Source organism: Monodon monoceros, unplaced genomic scaffold (assembly GCF_005190385.1).
Source record: "Monodon monoceros isolate NGI ecotype Baffin Bay Population unplaced genomic scaffold, NGI_Narwhal_1 Super_Scaffold_5, whole genome shotgun sequence".
Lineage (NCBI taxonomy): Eukaryota > Metazoa > Chordata > Mammalia > Artiodactyla > Monodontidae > Monodon > Monodon monoceros.
In genome coordinates, this window is record NW_021703782.1 from 16071025 (window position 1) to 16093084 (window position 22060).

Genomic DNA, 22060 nt, shown 5'->3' on the forward strand with positions numbered 1-22060 from the left:
TTAACCAATCAATACCTGAGTTATTCTCGCCTCTCTATGCACTTAGCATCTATTCCAGCACTGATTACATTGTATTTATAATCTTTTTCCATCTCCTCTACTTGACAGTGGGCAGAGACTGCCTTCATCATTTCAGAGGTACTCCCTGAGCATAGTAGTTTGTGGAACAAATGAGTAAATGGAAGAGAAGGGGTGTGTGTGCTCCTATGCATGGGCCTGGCCTGGAGCTGGCAGGCAGAGAACAATGAGGAAGGTAGGCCCTGCCCCACGGCTGCGCCAGGTGGGACACCAAGGGCATTCAGGGTCTTAAGTGGAGGGTGAGCCTTGGATTAGTGTATGAACTGTTTGAGGAGGCAATGCTTTGAAAACTTGTGGCTCCTACAGGAAAGTCATGGGTCAAAAGGGAACCAGGGTGGACCTCTGGTTGTCCCTGTCAGCTGGGCCTTTGATGTGGTGACTGGGCTCCCTGACTGCCGGACATTACAGACGTCAGAGGTAGGATGGTAGGAAGGGCTTCTCTGGGCGGATGTTTTCCCCTGGGAGCCTCTCCTTCCAAGGATGGGGCGTGCGCTCCAGGAAAAAAAAAAAAAAGAAAAAAAAAAGAAAAAGAGACATATGCATCTTAAGCGTTTTATTTTATTTGAAATATATAAATGTGTACCTATTTGCCAATCCTTTGATGAAGGGTCAAAGCCCAGTCTTTGAATAGGGGCCTGCTAACTGGAGTTCTTCTTCACCTTTCCTGCATTAACCACATCTATGATGCATCAGCTAAGAAGTCAATTTGGATTTTTTAAAAATGGAGCAAAAACCCTAAGCCCTGTGCAAAACAACATGAGTGTAGAATTCTAGATTTTTCTGATTACCCCCACCGCTTCCCCACCTGCTCCGCAAACCCCAGTCTCTGTTAGGGGTCTCACAGCACCTTATTTAACGACACGGGCAGGGCCGTGCCTTATCAAGTCCCCCGACAAAGTGTTCAATATGCTCTACTTGGAATCACCAGCTGCCTTTTCGCACCTTATAGTTTATTACTTGGCATCATCTTTAATCTAGTTGCATAATCAACAGTAGGAAGTATAATTGGCAGTAGATTCTGGATCAAGAGATGCCGGGAGAGGGGGCCCGGGTGTCCCGGGAGCAGCCCAGTGATCACCGGTGCTGAGCGGGCCACGGGTCCCCGTCAGCGGAGGACTTAGGGAGCGCCTGCACCATGTCCTCTTGTCCTGGGGACTTCAGGGCTGCTGTGTCTGCCGATCTCCCCTCTGCTCTAGTGCAGAGTTTGCGTCCTCAGGGGAAACACTTCTAATCTCTCCTTTCCCCTGCCTCCACCCAGCTCCTCCCTGAGGCCTCTGGACACCCAGAGCTCTCTTGGTTTCTTACCAGTCACGTAGATATAGGATGGATTTCCAGCTCTATCACGTAATGGGGTGTAACTTTGACTGACACACTCAACTGCTTTCAGCCTGCCGCACTGCCTTGTGGTGGGGTAGTAAATTAAATCAGGCAAGTGTGTTACAATGATAACTCACGCTATGGGATGCTTACTGGAAGGCAGGGCTTTCCCTCGATGACCTTATTTCATTTTTGCAAAACCCAGTGAGCTAGGTGCTACGGATCCCAAATTACAGCAGAGGACACTGAGGTTCAGGGTGCGTAGGCTTCCTAGTTGGCGAGCAGCAGAGCTGAGAATCAACCCCAGCACCCGCGCTCTGATTCTTGGGGAAATGTTACCCCCATCACAGGGTACATGGGCCATAAGTGCACAGGAATGTATAAATGCATGGTGGATGCACCCTTCTCCTCTCAAATCCCTGCCTTAACCCCTCCCAGGAGGGCAGGGGCAAGTCTTCTGCCTCTTTATATAAGGTAATGCCAAGTGCAGCATGGCAGAGATGGTTGGATGTCCACCTCCCCTTCCAGTGTCTGGCGCTGTTGTGGGATGGTGCCTGCCCAGCCAGGAACCTCATTACCCAGCACCTCTCCACCCAGGTGTGGTCACGGGGCAGAGTCTTACCATGCCCACACCTGACTCCCCAAAGGCTCCACCTCTTCACCCAGATGTGTGGCTGTGTGGCAAAGTCCACCCCTGGCTCCCCAAATCCTCCCATGTGGCCCCCCCATCTCTCCCTTTCTCTCTCTGGCTACGTGAACAGTCAGAGCCACACATCGAAGATGAAGGCCCCTCTGTCGGCCTGAGTCCCTAAATGACTGTGCAGTGCAGAGTCTCCATCCTACCTGCCAGCTGGACTTGAAGAGAAGAATGAAGCCCCTGAGATGTTGGGGTCTGTCTGTTACAGCACATACAAGACACATACTGTCTTGACCCAAACGCGTACTGGGGGGCTCTTTGAACTTGTTGGAAAGAGACCCCCTGTGAACCCCCTTTTAATGTTCTCTGTAGCTCAGCACATTTTTGATGTAGTAGAATGTGTGCTGATGTGGCTCTCGTTAGACACCATACCCCTAGTTTATGGAAGCCAAAATTTCCACCCTGCCATTTTCTAGCTGCAGTACCGTAAACAAATTCATTCCTCTTCTTCTTGGTTCCTTAGATAAGACATGGTAATAAATTCCTAAGAGGCATAATAATACCTACCTTGGAGGGTTGTTGCGAGGATTAAATGAAAGTGACCGAGTTCAGCATACAGTGGACAATCCACGTAGGGCACGTTGTTTATCATCTATTCATTTGATAAAGCTTTAATAAAAACCTATGCTGTGCCCCAAACTCTTTGAGGAACACAAGATGCAGGAGATGCCTCTACCCTTAGGAGATGTCTCTACCCTTAGGAGATGGCCCTCTAATTGGGAAATGTGGCTGACACACAGGAAGTGGTTGAGTGACATCTCTAGGTGGCATGGGACGTGTGCTGGGGCAGCGGGGCATACTCAGAGCATTTGTGAGAAAGCAGCCCTTGGCTGGAGGGAGGCTTCCTGTGGAGGATGCTGAGGAGGACCTGTGGGAGAGCCCTGAAGGAGACGGAAGCCAAGCGACTATGCAGCACAGCACCCCTCTTGATTTCTGGTCCTCTGTGTTGCCTGTTTGGTGGGGAGACTAGAGTGATGAAGACATTGGAGGAGGGAGGAGGTACCGGATGGCCGGGCTGAAAGCTGTGCTCTTGAAAGGGTCGTGTGTGACCAGCCAAGAGGAGGTCATGGTGCCACGACAGTGCCTGCCACCCAGCTGGAGCGTTTGCAGTGAGGGGCTAGGGGAAGAGCTTCATTCTGCAGCCCGCACGGGGATTTAACTGTATTCACCAGGCAGCTGGCTCTTTCAGCGCCAAGAGGTAGAGCGTGACCCCACGTCTCTGGCCTTGGTGGGTGCACCAAGAACGATGCTGGTGACACAAAGTGATGCTCATTTCCGAGTAGGTCTCCAGTTCTGCTGCCACTTCCACCGGATCCTTTATGAGACAGCCTCCACCTCAGGGACCCCCGAGCAACTGGTGTTTTCAGCCAGGAGGCCAGAGCCCCTTCTCCAGGGACTGACCGAGCAGCGTGTCATCCCTATACAAGCAAGAGCCACGGCAGCTCACCTCGAAGAGGCTCTTTGTTGGTGACATAGGCCAGTAGTGCCCCTCTCCGGGCTCCCCACGCATCCCTTTGTGTTCAGTGTTTTCCAGGTTAATTAATCTTATTGTCCTCACTGTAGTCTGTAATTAGGCACATTGGACAATTATGTCATCCATTCTGCATTACTGACGTGCGACCCGCCAGCCAAAGACAATGATTAATTATTACCCTATTGGATTGTGCTGCACACAAGCATGATGCACCCTTGGTCCAGATGCCAGGATGGTTGGCCAGTGTTTGGGGCTCCCTCTGGGGTCTGGGCCAGCTGTATTATTGGAGGGTCAACCAGAGCGCATGAGCTGGCCAGCCCGCTGGGGGCAGGTATCCTTGGATGAAACCAGAAGTGGGAGCACCTTCAGCCATACTGGGAAGTGAACATGGCCCCCAGCCTTCCCATCCAGGTCTTTTGCCCCATGGGCAGCCCTTGCTGCCCTCAGGGATCCGGCCACGCTCTTCCCCTACCCCACAGGCCCAGACAGCTGGAACCCAGTGTGAAGGTTTGTTTCATGTGTTTGTGGAGGTTGTGAGGGCGCACGGGTGTCGGGACTTTCCTGTATCCCACTCCTCCCTCACTGCTATATTAATCATGTTTTTAATTTTCCGTATTTTATGATGCTTTGACATCTTGGGCAACCTTCTGGCTGGGGGAAGACTGCCCCTCCCAGGGCTGACTGATTCCTAGAGATAATAAAACCACGTGCCTATGAACATGACTTTCATAGACAAACCAACCAAGCCCAAGTTCATACCCCAGGCACCTCTTTTATCTCTAGCTTTCACCCACCGAGCCAATATTCTCCTGTCCTCAGTCACCCCAGGGGCCAGGTACTAGACACCTAGAGACCAGCACATGCTGCCATTATTCAGGGTAGCCAGTCCTCAGCAGTTACCCCTGGCCTGCCTTGCCTTATCCATGAAATACACAGTGGGGACTGTGTCCTGTGCTTTCCCCTCACTCCTGCTTCTGCCTCCTGACTGACCCTGGTGCTTCCCCATGTGGCCCTGCCTGGTGTGTCAGGCCTCTCGTCTCTGGAGGAACTGTAACAATAAAATCTTTCCACGTCATCACTCAGTCACCTCCATGAATTAAAATCCCACAGGTACGTTTTAATACAACTACCACCAGGGAAGGTCCTGCTTCATGATCCCCAAAGAAGCCCTGCCTGGAGTCTTGGTGGTGCTTGTCACACTGGGGATGGCTGACTGTGATTGTCCCTGTGGGCTGATGTCACAACTTCTGAGTAGGGGATGGGATGATGTTTCCTAGCCCTTTTTAGTTTATTTGGAGAGTCCTGTTTGCACACCCAGTTTGGTTTGTATTTTTCAAAAGGTCTGGGGTCACCAGGTTAGGGCCTCCCAGAGTAGGAATGGAGGTTCCTGGGAGCCTCTTTGGGTGGGGAGACCAGAGAGTGGGAGGAGTCAGAGCGTGCGGGAGTGCAGGAGGAGGGACAGAGTGTTTCCCCAGGCATAGCCCTGGGAAGCAAAGGTTTCACCTGACACCTCAGTTTCCTGATCTGTGAAATGGGGCTCAGAACATTTGCCTCCTTTGCATCATGGGATTTGAGCAAGGGCGATTCTGGGAATTGATGTGGAGCCTCTTTAGAAAGGTCTGGAACATAGTCCTGTTTGTGACTGGCAACTTTGTGACAGGACATTTGGGGAAGGCCAGGGACAGCCTCAGGGAAATGGGAGGTGGTGGGAATCTTCCAATCAGGTTGAGGGATGATCTGTCTTTGCGATGGTTCAGTGGCTTGTTCTGGTTCTCCACGGACCCAGCTATCTGATTAAAGTAAAACTATTTCCCTGTGGCGTCATTTCCAAAGAAAGGATGAGGAAATTAAAAATTGCTGTAATGATAATAATGATAAACCCAATATAAATACACAAAGAGAATAAACCGTGGTGGACTGTGGAAGCTCCAGGCTCCTTCCAGGGCCCAGATGGGCCATGGCTGCTGGCTGACCTTGGGGGATGGCACCGGTGCAGGTGGGAAAGTGGCAGAGGAATTTCCTGTGGCTTCTGTGGGGGACCTGGTCTCTGCTCTCAGAGTTTGGAGACTTCCAGGTAGGAGCATGTGCAAGGCTGGCCTGGTTGCCTGGTGGGGGACTTAAATCTTGGGTCCCCCTTTAATGAAAACAACCAGAGGTATCGGACACTCAGCAGTTTATTTATAACATTCAGGGAGACATGAAATGCTTTTCTGACCTTCAGGGTCAGAAAAACCCACCCAATATTTTCCCTCATTCATTCGTTCCCTTCCCATCCTCCTCCCTCCCTCTCTCCCTTCTTTTCCTCCTTTCTCCCTCTTTTCCTTACTTCCCCCCTTCTCCCTCCTTTCCTTCCTTCCCCCTCCCCCCTTCCCTCTTCTCTGCCTCTCCCCTTGCCTCCCTGTCTCTCCCCCTCCCTCCCTCTCTCCCTTCCTTTAAACAAATATTGCATCCCAGCCCCAGGTTCTTGGTACACAGAGATGAACGAGGCCCAGTGTTTGCCCCTGAGGAGGCTTCTTGGGTGCTTAAGCCTGTAGAGAATTATTAAAAACCACTGACCTGCAGAAAAAAACCAGATCTTACTCTATCTGATTGGAAGCATCTCACTATCTTATGAAACCCCAAGGCTGCTGTGAATTCCTGCCCTTCCCACAGGTTCTGGGAAAGATGGAGCAGCAGACAGTGCCAGTGCCTTGGAATTGTCCAGAGGGCTCATGCTTCCTGGCAGTGTGGACACCAAGAAGGGGCACTTTACCCACCTGGCTTCCTGGAGGAGGTGGCCCCTGGAAGCTGAGACCCCTGGAAGGTTCCCGATGGCCCTGGCTCTGCCCACGCTGATGACCCTGCTGGTCCCCGTGGAGAGCACCTGATGCTTCCCCAAGTCCCCCATCTCTAGTTGAGACCCTTTCCTGTGCTTCGCAGTGAGTGGCTATCTAACGGCTTCCTGGATAACACTGCACATGATGGATATTTATCAGTGTATGAGGCACTGTGCTCTGTGACAACCAGGGTCCTTGCATTTACTCTTCATTATCCTATAAGGCAGGGCTCCAAGGGCAAGAGAGTACAGCTCAGAGTAACCCACCCAAAGTGACCCCACAGCAGTGCCTGGTGGCCGTGGATACCCCAGACCCAACCTGTGGGAAATTCCACTTATTTTCTGCCTACCCTTTCCCTATTGTCTCCTCCTCCAGTGCCTTCCAGCATTTTTTGTCCAACCAGTCCCCACTTGTGTTTGGCTTCCTTTCCATTCATCCCACCTGCCCCACTGGATCAGTTGCCAGCAACAACTAAAACACTTACTATTCATTGGTCTCCTCACGGTAGCGTTGTGTTAGGACTGTACGTATGGGATTTGTAATCATAGAAGCCACTCTGTGAGGTAGATCTGCTCTTCCCTCTAACACATGAGGAAACGGACCTGGAGAGGATGAGGGACATGCCCACGGCCTGCTCACTGATAGGCTGCAGAGATGGGCTGTGCACCCACATCTGTCTGAGTCCTGATTGCCTGCTCCTCGCCACCATGCTGGCATTCACCCTCCTTGCTAAACCTTGCTAGAGCCAGTTAATTGTACTTCCCTGCACAGCTTCCACCTCTGTGGTACTAGAATAATGATCCACCAAAGTTGTCCAGGTCCTGATTTACAGACCCTGTGAATACATTGTTTATATGGCAAGGGGGGATTAGGGTTGCAGGTGGAATTAAGGTTGCTAATCAGCTGAGATGGTCCTGGATTATGTGGGTGGACCTAACCTCAGGGGCTCTTTAAATGTGGAAGAAGAAGGTAGGAGAGGATCAGAGAGAGATTGGAAGATGCTTTGCTGCTGGTTTTGTAGATGGAGGGGCCAGGAGCAGGGAATGTGGGCAGCATCTAGAAGCTGGAAAGGGCAAGGAAATGGTTTCTCCCCTACAGCTTCTGGAAGGAACACAGCTCTGCAGGTCCCTTGGTTTCAGCCTAGGGAGACCTATTTCGGATGTCTGACCCCAGAACTGTAAGATAAATGTGTGCTGTTTTAAGCATGAAGTTTGTGATCATTTGTTACAGCAGCTGTAGGAAACTCATACATCCCCTGCAGCCTCCAATTCAGGACCTAATTATCTCTCTCTTGAACCGTGGCCTCCAACCGTCCTCCACTCTTCCTTCTAAAGGGCCCACACTTCATCTTCTTAAGCAAATGTCGTCCTTTCTTGGCCCAGGAATTTGCACTGCTTCCCACCACCAAATCTCTGAGGCTGCTGGCCTCTGCACACATGGCTCTGCCTTCCCTCTAGCCAGTGCTGAGGAGGCCCCTGCTCCTCTCAAAGGCTGGTGTCCCCTCGGGTGCTCTGGGTGGCTTCTTCCTGATCATCAGTTTCTCCCTTCCTACGCTCACAACTCCCGTTTTAATCACCTTCCTCATGTCAGGGCCTTTGCACTGGCTGTTTCCTCTGCCCAGAATCTTCTTTCTCCAGGTAACCATGTGGTTCATGTGCCCACTTGTTGTTCAAGCGCACCTCCCCCCCCATCTAGGTTCACAGCCCCGATTTCTCTCCTAGTTGGTTCTTTTCGTAGTTCTCACTGCAGCCTGACCCCGGAGCCTCCCTCTCTTCATTTGTGAACTGACGCATCCTCTTTGCTTGCTTTGCTCATTGCTTATCTCCAGAGCCTGGAATAGTGCCTGGCAAACAGTAGGTGCTCAGACAATATTTGATGGAAGCATGAATCATCTTTTATCAGTTTAAATACCAGCTGGATGCTGGCTGATCCTTATATCTTCAACCCCACCCTCTCCCCGAGTTCTAGATCTGTCCATCCACATGCTATTTGACACCTCTACTTGGGTGTTTCACTAGCATCTCAAACCTGATAAGCCTCGAGTTGGATTCCCGTTTCCCCCTCATACCCTCTGACCTGTTCCTCCCCTGGTCAGTTAAGCCAAACAGCAGTAATTATCCTCAATCTCCTCTTTGCCCCACTCTTCAAACCTGGTCCATCAGCAAGTCCTGTGGCCGATGCCTCACAGCTGCCCACCTGTCCCCAGCCACACTGTTACCTTAGCCCTCATAGCTGTTCTCTTTGCCTCCACCCTTGTCCCCCACAACTTCATCTGCACACAGCAGTGCAAGGGTCTTTTTTAAAAAAAATTTTAAAATTTACAATAGTTTTAGATTTAGAGAAAAGTTGCAAAGGTAACTCAGAGAGTTCCCATCCACCCCCACCCAGTTTCCCCTATTGTCAACATCTTACATTGCTATGGTGCATTTTGTCACAACTAAGGAACCAACCTTGGTAGCTTGCCATTAACTAAACTCCACCCTTTGTTCAGATCTCTCTAGTTTTCCGTACTATTCTTTTTCTGGTCCAGGATCCCATTCAGGTCCCACTTTACATTTAGTTATCATGTCTCCTTGGGTTCCTTCTTGCTGTGACTGTTTCTCAGACTTTCCTTATTTTTGGTGACTTTGCTAGTTTTGAGGAGTGTTGGTCAAGTATTTTGTCAAAACCCCCTCAATTTGGGTTTATCTGATGTTTTCCTCATGTTTAGGCTGGAGTCACGGTTTTGGGGAGGAAGACCACAGAGGTGAAGTGCCCTTCCCATCAAGGGTACATGCTAGCAATGTGATGTGTCACTGTCGATGTTGACCCCGGTCACCTGGCTGAGGCAGTGTTTGCCACGTTTGTCCACTGGACACTTACTTTTTTCTCATCACTTTCTGTATTCAACTCTTTTGAAGGGAGTCACCAAGAGCAGCCCACATTCAAGGGGCAGGGGAGGAGGGAAATAAACTGCATCTCCTGGAGGGGAGATTATCAACATAAATGATTTAGAGTTCTGTATGGGAGACTTGTCTCTTCTCCCCCATTCATTCATTTATTCACTCATTCCTTTATTAAGCCACCTTTTATGTATGTCAGTATGGAGTCATGGGCATTTATTTCATACTTTGCATTATAATCCAACGCTATGTTATTTATTTGGGGCTCAAATTGTTCCAGCTTTGGCCTTTGGGACCTCCTTCAGGTTGACTCCTATGTCCATTTGACATGCCCCCATCTCTTTGTTTTTTGAGCACGTTCTTCCTTTCTGTCTCTCCAAGTTGCTCTGGGCTCATCTGGTATGTTCCCTCACCCTACCTGAGAATCAGCTATTTCTCCAGGTGTCCTGAAGCCCTTTGGTTGGAGAGTTGTACTAGAAAGAATGGTCTGGGTGCTGGGGGTGCTCGCTGGCACTGGGCCAAGGATCTTTGAAAAATGCAAACTGAGACACCTCCTTTTTCACTTGGAATAAAGTATATACTCCTTACCATGGTCATTTGGCTCCTGGCCATCTTTTCAGTCATGTTTTAAGCCACTGTGCAGCTATGATGAGCCCGTTTCTTCTCCTCAGATGAACCTTTGGACTCACTGTGTCTGCTTGGGTCTTTGCCTGGGTGACTCCGGGTCCCAGGGAAATGCCCCTGGACTCTAGCCCTTACCTGCCTAGCTTGCCTTGGTCTTCCAGCCCCAGGAAAGACCATGGTTGTGAAAGAATGATGACCTCCAAGCCTTTGTACTGCCATCTGCACATGGCAGTCTCTGATGGAAAGCCTGTCCTTCCCTAGGAAGCTTTATTTTTCTTGAAGACCTAGCTCAAAGGTGCATGAAGCCCTTCTGATTCCCAGTGACCTGCAAAGCTGTCGTGCCCTCTTTTGTTCCTGGAGATTGGTGCGAATGTCTCCATGAAAGCACCGGCACATGGAACTGTAACTAGCTTGCAGACACCCTTTTGTTGCTCACAAGTGAGCTCCCTGAAGCTGCCAACCATGATTTGCCCATCTTGGCTTCTCAGTTCAAGACTCTCAGCAAGTAATTTATCAAGTGGATCTGGGACTTGCCATTTAAGTTCCCCAGACCTCTTCAGCGAAAGTCTCCCTAGGAAGGGATGAGCAGGTCACCAGGGAAGCCATTTCCAGCCCTCAGAAAGGGCTTGGAAGATTATGGCAAAAGTGGCTTCCCATTTGCTTTCTCCTTTCCCTTCTTTGGAAGAGAGAGCTGGAGGGTGGAAAGGTCACTTCTAGCAAAGCTTTCTGATATTTCAGCAGCTATAAGGGAGATCCCGTCATCCCCAGTCTTATCTTAAAATCTCCTTGATGTCTGTGTCTTTTTTTTTTTCCCATCTCTGAAGATCAATAATATTGCAGAAGTGAGAGATCAAGGTTTTTCAAGTGGTGGGTGAGCAGGGATGGGGGCTGGGAGTGGGGGTGGAAGGAAAGTTCCCATTAAACTCATCCTTGGATGATGTTTCTAGATGCACCAAGTTACCTGCTCTCCCCTCTCTACCCCCATTCCTCCACCCCTCCCTCTCTTTCCTATCAACAAAGCCATAGCCTCAAACAACATTTGTAAAGCACATTATAAAATGCTTCTAATAAATCCCTAACAGCCTTGGCCATAACCAGTTGAAAGAAAGGTGAGTATGACACAAAATTGTCAGGTTAGAACAACAAATTGGGCCACGAGAGCAGGGATTTATTCATCTTTGTAAGTGTGCTATAAAAGTTCATATAATTTCACAAATAAATATGAACATTGCTTAGTAAATGGCACCTGGATTTAGAGCCCCAGAACCACAGGAAGGAGCACATTAGCACCAATGGTGCAATTTCAGATATGGGGCAAATCAACCTGGGGGTTGCCAACCAGATAGCCTCAGGGTACTCCTGTCCCTTCTCAAATGTGTGGGGCACCCCAGGCTGGGCAGCAGGAGGGCTGGGCAGCTCCCGGGATTCAGGACCAGAACTGGATGCCATACGGGGACTGGTGGGCCCTGGTGTCCTCCTGAAGGTCTGTGAGGCCTTGGATGAGCAGGGAAGTTCAAGGAGGAAGGCAGCTCCCCACTATGGGTAGGTGAGTGGACAGATGTTGGGGTCAGGTGCGCTGGCAACCCTGGAAGTAGGGTGACCAACCTCCAAGTTTCCTGGCACTGAGGGGTTTCCCAGGATGCTGGACTTCCAGTTTTATAACTGGGACAGTTGGTCACCCTACCACTCAGAGCAGTGATCTGGGGGCTCCTTTATTGCATACTGCCTCCTGTTGATGGGTGGCCCCAGAAACTGGGTGTGGGGAGGAAAGGAAAAAGAGGCAGGGCTTCAGAGAAGGTGGAATTGGATTTACATCACTGTTTTTCAACTCTGGTTGCATTTGAAGTACTTTTAAAAAGTATTAATTTCCAGGCGATGAAAAGATGCTCAACATCACTAATCATCAGGGAAATGCAAATAAAACCCACAAAGAGATGTCACCTCACACCTGTCAGAATGGTCATCATGAAAAAGACCACAAAGAGGGCTTCCCTGGTGGCACAGTTGTTGAGAGTCTGCCTGCCGATGCAGGGGACACGGGTTCGTGCCCCGGTCCGGGAGGATCCCACATGCTGTGGAGCGGCTGGGCCCGTGAGCCATGGCCGCTGAGCCTGCACGTCCGGAGCCTGTGCTCCGCAACGGGAGAGGCCACAGCAGTGAGAGGCCCACGTATCGCAAAAAAAAAAAAAGTAAAACAAAAAGACCACAAAGAACAAATGTTGGTGAGGATGTGGAAGAAAGGAAACCCTCGTACGCTGTTGCCACAGCCTCAAACGCTGTTGGTGGGAAAGTAAATTGGTGCAAACACTGTGGAAAACAGCATGGACAGTTCTCAAAAAACTAAAAATAGAACTACCTTATGACCCAGCAATTCCACTGCCGGGAATATATCTGAGAAAACCCCGAAAACACTAATTCGAAAAGATACATGCACCCCAATGTTCATAGCAGCATTAATTACAATTGCCAAGATATGGAAGCACCCTAAGTGTCCATCAGCAGACTAATGGATTAAGAGACTACGGTAAATGTATACAAGGGAATGCCACTCAGCCGTAAAAAAGAATGAAATTTTGCCATTTGCAACAACATGGATGGACTTGGAGGATATTATGCTAAGTGAAATAAGTCAGACGGAGAAAGACAAATATTGTATGATATCACTCATATGTGGAATCTTAAAAATACAGCAAACTAGTGAATATAACAAAAAAGAAGCAGACTCACACATACAGAGAACAAACCAGCAGTTACCAGTGGGGAGAGGGAAGGAGGGAGGGGCAATATAGGGGTAAGGGATTAAGAGGTGCAAACTATTAGGTATGAAATAAGCTACAAGAATATATTGTACAGCACAGGGAATATAATCAATATTTTATAATGGCTATAAATGGAGCATAACATTTAAAAATTGTGAATCACTATATTGTACACCTGTAACATATAATATTGTACATTGACTATACTTCGATTAAAAAAAAAAGGAGAAAAAGACCTATTAATTTCTAGCCTCATCCCAGACCGCTAAATTGGAATCTCCATGGGTGGGGTCCAGGCATTGGTACTATTTCAGGGCCCTCCAGGCGATTCTGATATGCATGGGGCATGATTCAGAGGTGTGGAGGATGCCTTCTCCAGCTCATCCAATGCTACAACTTGACTGCCCCTTCTTAGTGCCTTGTAGGAGCTGTCCTTTGATCCATCTATTCTCTTTTCTCTTGTTGCCATCACCAATCCCCCAACCCCATTTAAATACCAAATCAGATTGGCTCAAACAAGCCATATTTGCTAATTCAGTCATGAATCCACCAGGAGCACTGGCTGACCCTTTCCCATCTGGTGCTTTTCTCTTGCAGACACAGCCCAGATAAGAAATGATGACCTGCATTTTCAAACCAAAGATGTTACAAATAGGAAAGTCTGTCCTAACGAGCATTCTTTTTTATAACTTTTTTATAACTAAGGTAAAAATGTTGTAATGAAATTTGGTAGAACACGTATGTCTCTGCCCCTCTCCACGGTAGCTGGGGTAATAACTTGGAGCTCACTCATCATTCACTCTGTTGGCTGGCAGCACACACAGACTCTAAATTTAAACCCAATATATCCTCCTGTACACTTGAAATTTTGTTTTTGGACTGTCTGGCTGCATGGAACAGGAATTTGGATTGTGAGCGCTAGGCTGAGCATCACTCTCTGTTATGGCCTGTGGTAGAGAGTGGATCACAGCTCCCAGAAGAGGGAGTTTGGTCTCCCTGGAAACCTGACTTTGATGCACAAAGATCTCAGCTCTCATGTTCTGCATCTGTCCTGTGACATCCTCTCATCTGATCTTTCAGGCTACCATTCTCTGAGCTCCACCACTGATTGTCAGCAGCCCCAATTCTGTCCTGAACAATGGTGTCTTAATCGCTCAGCGCTCTGACAGCTTGTAAAGCAATGTGTTGCGGGGGGCAGGGGGGGTCTCATTTGATGCTGGCTTTCATGGTCCTCTCACTATTTTATGAGTGTGGAAAGTCCATAGAGATGTAGAATCAGAGGTTGGGTCTCGGTCCCATTTTACTTCGTGGCTCTCCAACCTTGGACAAATCCCTTAACCCCTTTGATCCTTAGTGTCCTTCTCTGTATAATGGGAAAAATGGGATTGTAGACATATGGAGTGTATGATGCTATATGCAGTATCTGGCACATACTTGGTATTCATTGTGTTTGTTATCTCTCTCCCCAACTTCCTTCTGTTCCTTTTTATCATTGTTAAGACAATCAAATGTGAAGACATCATGCAAGGTGCTGTACTCAAACTCGGGAATATTCTAGTTATTACTCTGATTCCTATTAGACCTTTATTCTCCTGGGCTATATCTAGAGATTGGAACAATTTACCCTTCTGTACTAGACCATGAAGTGCATCTCTTACTTTGCCATCTCTCAGACCTTACCATGCAGGTATCAAACATCAACTCTTATCCATTCTCTCTGAGCTTCCAAGGCCTTACCCTCTTTACAAGGCCTCATTCAAGTCCACCCTTCCAGGAAGGAAGACTGGAATTTTGTGATCTTGTAACTGGTGAGGGAAGGAATACTTTTAGGTTCCTGTAGAGGTTTATCAGGGCCACCCCATCCCTGAGGGCCAGCTCACGTCCCACTGTTTGAGTTTGCTCAGGCCATCTGCCCTTAACTCTGCTGTCCAAGCTGAAGGGTCCTCCTTCCTTATCTTCCCAAAACCTATTCATCTACCAGAACCCAGGCTTAGTCTTACCTCCCCCAGAAACAGCCCCCACCCCCACAAGCACCCTGACCTCCCTTGCACTTAGCACTTGTGATGCTTGCATACTGGTCCCTGGGCTGGATGTCCTCTCTTGGCCTCTCCACCTCTACCCTATCCTGCCCTATGCTGGGAGGCTGACCTACCTGGACTCCCTTCCCTTTGGCTTCAGGTTGGGTTTAGCCAATGGGATGAATGAACAGAAGACCCAAAGGTGGGAGGAGAGTGAGCTGGGAGTACATATTCCCTACGGAGTTGCCTCTGGCTGCTACGGCTCTTGTATTTTTTTTTTTTTTTTTTTTGCTGTAGCTCTTGTTAAGTGGACTTTCCCATACAGCGGTCCTCTCTGCCTTCTCAATGTCTCCTTCCCCGGCCTCTTTGGGCCTGGGGCGGTGGTGCACATTAGCCCTTATGGCTTTCCCTAACTCCTTCCCATGTATTTTAAAAACAGCACTCTCATTAAACTCTCCTCAATTATCCAACTTGAGTGTTCCATCTGTTTCTTGCTGAGACCCCGACTAATACGGCTTCTGATGGTGCAGGGTCCAATCTAACACTTAGTATGTATTGTTTTATGTCATCCTTCAGTTGTTCACCACATGCATATCAGGGTTAGGGTCTAAAGGGAAGACATGACTATCATCTAGCTTTTTCGGTGCCCCCAGACTTGGCATAGTGCTGGCCTTATGCTGGGCATGAGTTGCCCGAGAGAAAGACTGCCATGTGTGCGGGCTTCTAACTCCGTTTCTTTGGTCTCTTTCCGAGGTTTATGGGTCCAGTGGCTGTCTTAGAAGAGAAGTTCTGAGTTGGGTGGTGAGGAATCCTGGACTCGGAAACCCAAACTCACACACTGGGCTGAGACAGGCACTGGAGCAAGACCCCCTGCCGCTTTGAAGCACAGGCATGCCAAATGTCATATCCAGAGAGTACCAGGCTCAGCCCTGGGTGATGAAGCACTGCCTGGGAAGCTTGGCAGGGCAGGAGGTGGCATTGCATCTTCTGGAGAGAAGGTAGGCAGAGCTGGTGATGGATGGTCTGGTGTCAGGTACACAGAGAAGCATGATCATGAGATTAGAAGTCATCTGAACGAGGAGGGACCTTAGGATCATCTAGTCCTGTCTTGTCCAATATGGCGGCCACTTGACACGTGTGGCTGTTGAGCACTTGAAATGTGGCTGGTCTGAATTCACATGTGCTGTGGGTGTAAAATACATACCAGGTTTCAAATTTAGTATGAAAAGAAAGAATGTAAAATGATCTCATTGAATTTGTTTATATTCACTACATGTTGAAATGATAATGTATTATGTATGTTGCATTCAATTATATAAATTCTTTTTAAAATTTTTATTAAAATATAGTTGACTTGCAATGTTGTGTTAGTTCCAGGTGTACAGTGAAGTGATTCAGTTTTTCATATATATATAATATATATATATATTCTTTTTTTACATCCTCTTCCATTATAGGTTATTATAAGATATTGAGTATAGTTCCCTGTGCTATACAGTAGATCCTTGTTTGTTATCTATTTTATGTATAGTAGTGTGTGTCTGTTAATCCCAAACTCCAAATTTATCCCTTTCCACCACCCCGCTTTGGTAACCATGTTTGTTTTCTATGTCTGTGAGTCTATTTCTGTTTTGTAATGATATACATTCTTAAAATTAATTTCATACATTTCTTTTTACTTTTTCAACATGACTACTAGAAAATTTTAAATTATATATGCATCTCACATCATATTTCTATTAGGCAGTGCTGGTTTGGTCCACCCCTCTCATTTTACAGATGAGAGACTGAGGCTCAGAGAAGGGAAGAGAGTTTCCGAGGCCACATACCCAGTGGGGATCAAACAGGGAAAGCTGGGTGGGTTCCAGGATGGAGAGCGGTCTGACCCTGAGATTTGAAAGCAGCGGTCCAGTCTTGGCCTGGATTTGGGACCTTGCCTACGTGGAATGGAGGCCTAGCACCTTTCTCTGAGATAGCTGCATGCCCCTGTCCCTGAAGCCCATCTCCCTGGAGGAATGTCTCTTGGTGGGCAGGGAGGGGTCCTCTCCACCCATGGCCTTGGCCCAGGCAGCCTAGACAGGACCTGACAAAAGAACTGAAAGGTAGTTTAGAGAGAGGTCTCCCCAGTGGCCACCACTATCACACCTGTGTTGAACAAGGCTTCCCAGTTACCTGGGGGAGGCCGGTAAAGCCAGGACTCAGCAACATTTGAGCTGATTCTGCAAGCATTTCTTGAGTGTGTCCTCTGTACCTAGGCCAAGAAAAGGAGAAGACACAGTTCCTGGACTCTGTGACTTATAGTCTGGCACAGAACAATCCATTATACATGAAACGACTCCAGAACAATGCCAGACAGCAAAGGTTAAGTCCCAAGTGGGTAACCCAGACTGCAATTGAGATGCGGTGGGGGGGCTGTGGTCATGAAGATGGCTTGCTGTTTAGTGAAAAACCTGGCATGGAGCCCTTGTATAGTCTGAGCTCTGCTGCTAACCACCCAGCAATTTGGGCAGATCACTCTCTCTCCCATCTCATTGTCCTCATTTGCTCAACGGGATAATGCTGGCCATCTGGATCCCATTCTCCTGGTGTGGTGGGTGTGACGGGAGTGCCACACGTGGTCAGGAAGGGGTGCCGCCTAGGCCTGAAGTTCCAGAACCGCGGTGGGCAGGGAGTGAATGGGAGCAGCTGAAGGGCGCCTGAGAGGGAGGCTGGCCGTATCATTTATCTTCCAAAACGGAGCGTTTCTAAGGGTGAAAGGGGATGCTATTAATATTAAAATTGGGACGAGAGATGGAGGGAAAGGTTGTTCTATATAAATAGGATGTATGGCACTCTGCTGGGAAGAGATCAAAAAGCCCAACTGAGACAAGTCCAGTCTGGCTTGGGAGGCTTTGCACTAGGGGTTGGAGGGCCAGAGGTGGAGGGTTAGGGTTAGGTAGGGGTCAAAGCAGGAAGGAGTCTGGGGGTAGCATGGACAAGATGCAAGATGCAAATAGTGAGGGAGTGCTTGGCCTGGAGCCTGGTGTAGGACAGACTTGCAGCTCCAGACACATACCTCCTGGGGTTATGGGGAATCTAAAACGAGGTCGTGGCAGGAGACGTGATGTCAGGGACCCAGCAAGGCAATGCTAGTCTCTTTATTGACCATAGCTGAGCATTTTTGAGGGTGTCCTCTGGCTGATGATACAGGAAAGCATGCTGCTTGGAACCCCACAAGGGAGTCCGAGAATGATGCCTGAGTGAGGCCAAGGGTGCTGGCAGCAGGGTGAAGGCCAACAAACTTCAGAGCCCTTGAGAGCTCTCTGGGCCTCCAGCCTCACCCCACCCCAACCCTAACAGTGGGCCCTGTTGAACCAGAGCCAGCTGGAAGCAGGAGGTCTTTGGTCCAAGCCCCACACATGAAGAGAGCCTTAGAAGAGGTGCCCCTGTGACCTCCAGTGGGGGAGCTCAAAGGGGCCCATGCTTCCTGGCTGTGGGGCTCGAGTGGGAGGGAACCATGCTGTGGCTTTGACCCCAGAGAAACATGACTGGCCCAGTGTTCCAGCCTTTGCCCTGCGGCTCTCTTGGTTCCATCTGCTGACCTCATGGGATTGTGCTTTGAGTCTGTCTTGGCTGCTGTGCACGGCTGGGGTGACAGGGCCTTTCTTCCCTCTCTGCAGCCCCTGTGGGTTGAGTCCAGCTCTGGCGGGTGCTGAATCCCTCCCGCCACCTCCCTGCATGTACCCAGCATCCCCTTCCTTCTGCCCATCTTCCCCACAGTCTCTCACTGGGGCCTGCAGGGATTTCAGGAAAAACACACCTGGGCCTCCTGCCAGGTAAAGTGGTAAAACCCTCTCTTCTTCTCAGGCCCCAGGGACCAGGTCTGTGTGCTTTTCTATTCTCCGGTGGCCACCACCCACCCTGTGCAGTGGGATTCCACCTCACATGCTCTGTTAACAACAGATATCGTCATGGGCGCCAAGGGACCAGTCCTTGCGCAGAGGGAGGGATGGGTTTCCTCCTAGGAAGATTCCCAGGTAGAACCTTTTAGTCCTTCCTGGCTGTCTTTAAATAGACCCAGAGGGCTTGTTCTTTAGAGCTCTCTCTGATATGAAGGTTCATAATATCTGTGAAGTCACACAGCTTCTAGAGGTCTTCGGTAGGTGTTTGGGGCACTCTTCGGCTCTGTCCTGAAAGGTAGGCAGGTCTAGGCTTGTCTTTCTTACAGTGTCCTCTTCCTTCACTTAGTTGGTCCCATGAGAAAATCTCTGCATCTGTCCATCATTCACTGACTCCTAGGGGTCAAGCTCAGCCAGCCTGCCCTCCCCTTGGGGAGGCAACCCCACGTATTAAAGATGCCTGGGATTTGTTTGAAGCAGGTGAGGTAAGGCACACAGACACAGAAATGTCTGTCCTGAGGGAATACGTTTTTATACTCACAGATCCCTAGGAACAGGAGGCAAGCCATGAAGGGGGGCCACATGGGGAAGCACCAGGTCTATCAGGAGGCAGAGGCAGGGGGGAAACATGGGCAAGAGTCTTTATGTGGTGTCTGCAGGAAGTAATAGGCAAAGCAGGGTAAGCAGGTTTAGGATTGGGTAGTTGAATAATTTCAGCAGGCTCTGGGGCACACAGGTTGTCCCTAGTTGTTTGGTACCTGGCCTTGGGGTGATTAGGGCAGGGGGATAGTGGCCCTAGTGGAGTGTAACAACTTAATAAAGGAGGATCTAGGGGGTGTGGGCCCTGGGTTGAGTGGTTTGCTATCTCTAGGAATTAGCTAGTGTGGAAGAGACAGTCCCTCCAGTGTCAGTGAGGCCAGAAGATGTCAAAACATCAAATAGAAAAATTAGAAAATGTGGTTATTATCCTCTGTCTCTGCAAAATCCTGCAGAAATTCTAGCCATTCTGCTGTATTACCTTCAACAATACCTTTCTTCTGCCTTTTGGAATCAAGGCCTCTTCCTGGAAGTCTTCTCTTATCTCACGACTGGGGACCCCCAGTGAATGATTCCCTTCTCCCAGAGACTCTGCCTGTCCCTCTGCAGTCCCCGCTGTTCCGTGCCAAGGCTTGGGGTTAGTTGTGTTCATGCTGGCCTCCTCTCTAAGGTCATGAGATCCTTGAGGATTTGTCTTACCCCATATCCCTTGCAGTGTCTTTCACAGGCCTGGCACTCAGACAAGGTGCCATAAATGGTGGTAGAACACTGAATGAACATGGGCTGTGGGCCATTTGGACATCCTCAAACTTAAAGGAGTCATTTGCATCTCAGGGTCCTCTGGACAATGTCTGCTGTCTTGGTGTCCCTCCTGAGAAAACAGCAGGAGACATGACGGGTGGTGACCCAGCAAGGCACTTCTATTCTCATTGCTGACACCACAGGTGGGCATTTTTGTGGGTGTACCATGGCTGCTGATGGATTGTACTTGGAGCACTTCTTACTCCAGTGTTCATGACCTCATGGGACCCCTTCAACCCCTGAATTTTCTTATAGAAATTCATGTGCAGTTTTCTAAGAGAGAAGATCCAGGGCATTAATCAGATTTTGGAATTGCTCCAAACAGGGAGCAGGTAAAGAGCCTTAGAATGGATGGTCCCTGGCAAGGCTGTGGTCCAGAGCTGGTGTCTGGAAACTTCCCCTGCCTCTGTCCAGGTCAGTCCTGCTGGAAGCCCATTCCTCATGGGACCCTGCCTCTGTGCCCTTCCTTCTCCCACAGTTAGGCTCTCTGGACCCCTCGTGGGGCAGTCTCCCTGTCTCCCAGACTGATCCTGACCAGGGGGTGGGAGGGATTTAAGTCATTGCAGATCACCACCCTGGGGCTGACAGGACTCTGATCTGGCGTCCTATATTGCTTCTTGTGCCAAAGGCCCCATCCAGGTAACTTCTCAGGTGCTCCAAGCACTCCAGAGTAGGGCCACTTGCCTATGCTCTCACCTCCATCCTACTCCCCTGGCCAGGTTGCCCTGGCCTGCAGCAACCAGGTAGGTGCTGGGAGACTTTGCAGATGCTAATGGAGACAGCAATGACAACAGCAACAGCTGTCACTCCTATTATTATTATTGCTTATCAGCAACAGCAACAACAGTATGATCAAAAAGAACAAAGGTAAAAGTTGATACCGCTGACAGCTGATTCTGCCACTGCTTCCCTATATTCATTTTCTCATTTGATTCTTACAACAACCCATGGGACAGGAACTTTGATCTTTCCCATCTCCATTTTACGGAAAGAGACGGAGACACAGGGAAGTTAAGTTACTCACCCGAGGTCACACAGCTGGTAAATGTAGAGCCAGAGTTTAGACCCAGGTGTGTCCCATTCCCAAGCTCACACCTGTGGCCCCCATACCATGTTACTAAGTGTCTATCTGCACCCTCGGTCTGGGAGCATCATTGTCCTAGGAACTTGCATTCCTCTGCCCTCTCCCCATGGCTCCCGTAGCACCCCATCCTTCTGCAGTAAAGCACTCATCACGCAGAATCGCCATAGCCTGTTCTAGAGCATGAGCTCCCTGAACCAGGGCCTGGGTCACTCTTGTTCTCCACTGTAACCCCCAGAGCCTGGTGCAGTGCCTGGCACACAGCACCTGGGTCCCATCTGATTTTGTTGTGAGGTGCAGCCTTGGACATGGCCCACACCTCACTGCCAGTGTGCAGCCGACCAGCTTCCCTGGCCCATTGGCTTCACACACTCCCCCCTGCCTGCCACCCCAGATGAGGGAAGAGAGGCAATGCTGGCAGAGTTCAGAGCATGTCACGGGCAGCCTCTCTCCCTGCTCACGGTACCAGACCTCAATGGGAACTGACATCTTCTCTTGTGGCTTGACCTCTCCCTCCCTGCTCCCTGGGGACTCACAGCCCAGAAGCTGATCGGGAACGACGGGCCTAGTTTTACCGGAACAAATCTGCCAGTGAAAGGGCACTCACAGCACCTCCCTGCTAAGAGGCAGGCCAGCCCGTTCGGCTCGGACCTGTTTTGACAAAGAAGGCCAAGGCCAGCCGGCCTTGAGTTTACTGACCGGGGCCTGCAGGGGTCTCTCAGTTTGGGCCTGGGCTCTGAGGGCTCGGCTGCCTCTCCCACCCTGAGACCACGGCGGATGGGGGCTCTGGAGTCCCAGCCTGCCTGAATCTTGGGTTCCAGGATGAGGGGGCATTGATGCTCTTGCCCCAAGTGTCAGCTTTTGGAACCATGAGAACATACACTGGGGGCCTCACCCCAGTGGATTCCCAGGTCTAAGCGAGGTGTACCATCTGAAGCCAAAGAAGGCTTTGTGAGAAGAGGTGCCGGGAGGTATAACCAGGCAGGGAGATGTCAGAAAGGGATACATATATGGAGGTGCTGGGAGGTATAACCAGGCAGGGAGGTGTCAGAAAGGGATACATATATGGAGGTGCTGGGAGGTATAACCAGGCAGGGA